At 37.6% G+C, this 3,484-nt stretch overlaps 1 protein-coding gene and 1 long non-coding RNA gene across 2 annotated transcripts in view; one reads left to right on the plus strand and one right to left on the minus strand.

The window, feature by feature from the left end:
* The window catches only part of tsnare1 (T-SNARE Domain Containing 1), a 188,897-nt gene that overhangs the window by 71,254 nt on the left and 114,159 nt on the right, over nt 1-3,484 (minus strand). The window lies entirely within an intron of this gene.
* LOC116690631 (uncharacterized) overlaps nt 139-3,484 on the plus strand; it is an 8,132-nt gene continuing 4,786 nt past the window's right edge. Inside the window, exon 1 of the long non-coding RNA XR_004332319.1 lies at nt 139-152. This is a non-coding gene — a long non-coding RNA (uncharacterized LOC116690631). The remainder of the gene's footprint in view (nt 153-3,484) is intronic.

Here is a 3,484-nt window from a genome sequence, read left to right on the forward strand (position 1 = left end):
TTTGAGAAAATTAAAGCTCAGATGGAATCTTGCCCCTTATGAGGTCATAAGAGGTAAGGTTACCTCCCCTTTCTCTGCTTTGCACATCATGGCTTTCAAACAAGCAAAGTGGCAGTTAGTCAAGGCCACACCCCTAGCCTCAGATTACTATTGTTAATATAGATTATTATATTATTATATATTTAGTGTCTGACAACATTATGGAAAGGATCTGTACAGAGAGAGATGTTTTGTAACATCCACATTACTTTGCTGTAGATCCATAAAGGTGTATCCTATGTTAATCACTGATGGGAATTTCCTAGAATCTTCTTCAAAAACGGAAAACATGACCCTGATGTTACCTTATAGTTTGCATATTATTATAATATTACTTTCCTGTTACCCTCCAGACATTGTTATTATGAGATCCAACCTAGTGTAAATGCCATTGTATTACCCACTTGTTTCCACCATGTAACACCCTGTTACCTTGTAATTACTGAGCTATAATGTGCTACCGCAGTCTATATGGCATTATTTTTGCTAATAGAGTAAAGGTTTGACATTATCATTCCAGCGCTATGCAAACAGATGAGAACAGTGGAACATGTGCTGTATTGTGTCTTGGTTGGTACATTGTTGTGTATCTCAGGTGTAGACGGTTTGGGGAGCACATCACTTGACTGCCATGTCAACTGTGTTTGACTGTGCTCCGTGACGTATCCTCTCTTCTTAGGCCCATTAGTCATCATTCGCTGTCAACCCTTGTCATTTCAAGTCCTTTCTGTTGCCACTGCATACTGGCAAATCCATAGCCCACCGAGAAGGAACTATTTTTTACACTAGGTGCTGAGCAGCGTAGTGCAACTCTGTGTTCCGATCGACCCTGCATATAGATCAGTCTGCAGCCTTCCTTCTACTCACGTTGAACAAAGCAAGATTTGTTTTGAAAAAATCCAGACATTTTACCTCTTTAAATCAGACAGTGGACAAGTGCTCTAAGCACACTCAGTGAATACATTTACATGCACACTAATATTCCGCTATTATTCTGAATGTGACAATATTCCAAATTTGACACAGGCCATGTAAACTGCATATTCTGTTTAATATATTCTCAGTAAAGTCTTTTTTTCAAATTCCCCATTTTCCGACTAAGATGTGTGATATGCTGGTTTTATGCAGGTTTTAGAAGCATTTTCTTGACATATACACAGCGCATTTGGAAAATGCGTCCACGGGTCTACGGGTTTTACCGCAGTTTGTGATGGTTTACGGCTTCTTGCCTGTTTACGGCTTACGGTGAGCTCTGTGCGTTGCTATGGTGGCGGGACTCAACCAACCATGTTATAGGGTTCAGAGAAAATGCCAGACCAGAATGTTGAAACAGCAGGCAGTGGTGAGCTTGAGGATTTAATGAAAATCAAAAGCAATACAACCAAAGAAGTCCTAAAAGCAGCAGGCAACAATAGTCCCAAAAACATAGAGAAGCCAAAAGAACACGAAGGACGTAGACTCCACACACAGACATTCCACCCGGGACACAAACCTCTGTCTCCTGAGTGACAGTCCCGTTTGATAGTAAATCCCATGTGATAGACAGGTCTGTCTCTATGATGTCAGAAGATGGTCTTACCTGATGACCAGGTGTGTGAGAGAGTCTTAATCGCCGGCCTTTGGTTTGTAAAATCGAAGCTTCCTAGTTTGATGTGATGAGAGTCTGTTAATCAGGTTATTATCTAACTGATTAGCTAAATTCACATTGACTTGTGCTAGCCTAGCAGCTGCCGTGTCACCCCAGTCAAATAAACAACGTTACTTTGGGTCGATGTATAAAACCAGCGTATGTAGTCCCGCCTTCCCAGTGTGAGAGACCAGTAGCTAGATCTTAAAAATGCTAATGCACTTTGCTAATGCCATTTCACTTAGTCAGGAAAACAGCATGGCAGCATTGACATATTACTGCAATTAGCTGCAATGCTTTTTCCGTTTTCACATTTGAGTTAATATTTGAATATTGTCAACAATAAAGCAAGGTTAGTCTTTCAGAAATAAAGTGTCAAACAGCTATTGCATTAACATTTTCAAACTGACAGAGTATACCCATGCTAGTAACGAAAATAAAACCACAAATTTAGAATAGAAAACAATTGTATTGTTGGATTACATTTTTATTTAGACTGCCAAAGGCTTCAATATTAAAATAGCAAAATGGTTAAAAATGGGTATCTAGCCATGCAGGTCGTTTTGCTTTTATTTGCCAGAATTTTCTGCAGCCACCTAATTACAGACCGCCACTAATTGTTCAAAACTTGTTGGATTATATGCAATAACTTATGAAGTTGTGTGTGAAACATTTACATTGCATTATAGGCCCAGGTTATTACCATTACTAACACATTTTATTACCATTTATTAACAAATACCTGACATTTGTTATCATTAAGCAGTTTCCTCATTTTTATTATCTATAATCTGTAGCTCATTTTAGCTTTAGAAATAATAATAACAATGTATTTTTATTGCCTTTACTCACATATTACAACGTGCCACTGTGTTTTAAAAAGGACTTTGAAAAATGAGTTTGGAAGACTACATTGCTGCTTTGAATGGAAAACATTGAGATAGAATTGTTATTCCTTGATGGGCGTAGATTAATTATTAAGAGTACTTTTAGAAACAGGGGTTGGAATCTTGTGTGTTTCCTACTTAATTTTTTGGGCTCTTGTACATTTCTGCATCCACTCATCCATAGTTCATATTACAGAAAAAACTGTATCAGAAAGATGATTAACGTGCTGTCTTGTACATGTATCTATGGTGATGGATTGGTTCCATGAGTGATCAATGGACTGTATAAAAGCTATGTGTGTGTTCAAAGTTTATTAAATTATAGTCAGTTAATTCTGTAATGTGTCTGTTAATGTTAGTGTTTTATGTCATATTGCTTTTTCCCATTATTATGGCAGTTTAGTCTGGGAAAACCTTGATTGAGAACTAATTTAGCTCAGCAGCTGGAGGCCAGGCCAATCAGGAGCCAGTGGGGAGTGTTTGGATGATGACTGTTTGTTGATCGGTGTTTAAGGACAATCATTACTTATCTTCATATTAGACTAATGATATGATGTGAATAAATAATGATACAAAAACACATTCTGTAAAGATGTTGTCTTCCCTTCAAATCCATTCAAAATCTGACTTCTTGGAAAACGCTTAAGGAATTTAACCCATTGGAAATCGGGGACACAGTTTAAAGAAAGCCTGCAGGGATGTAGTTTGAAAATCAAAGAGAAATGACAGCCCAGTATGCAGAATTTTTGCCCAATGAAGTATAGGAAAGGTTTGTGTTGATGTCTGAGTAAATGAATGAAACCCAAAATACATTGTATTCATGTCACAGATTAGAATAAACATAGCTATTAAAGATATGGATGATCAAAGTGGCTTGGATAAAGGACAAATATGTTTATCTGCTGTTCTCTGTCGTGCTCAGTCATCCCCC

Source organism: Etheostoma spectabile, chromosome 6, assembly GCF_008692095.1.
Source record: "Etheostoma spectabile isolate EspeVRDwgs_2016 chromosome 6, UIUC_Espe_1.0, whole genome shotgun sequence".
NCBI classification, from domain to species: domain Eukaryota; kingdom Metazoa; phylum Chordata; class Actinopteri; order Perciformes; family Percidae; genus Etheostoma; species Etheostoma spectabile.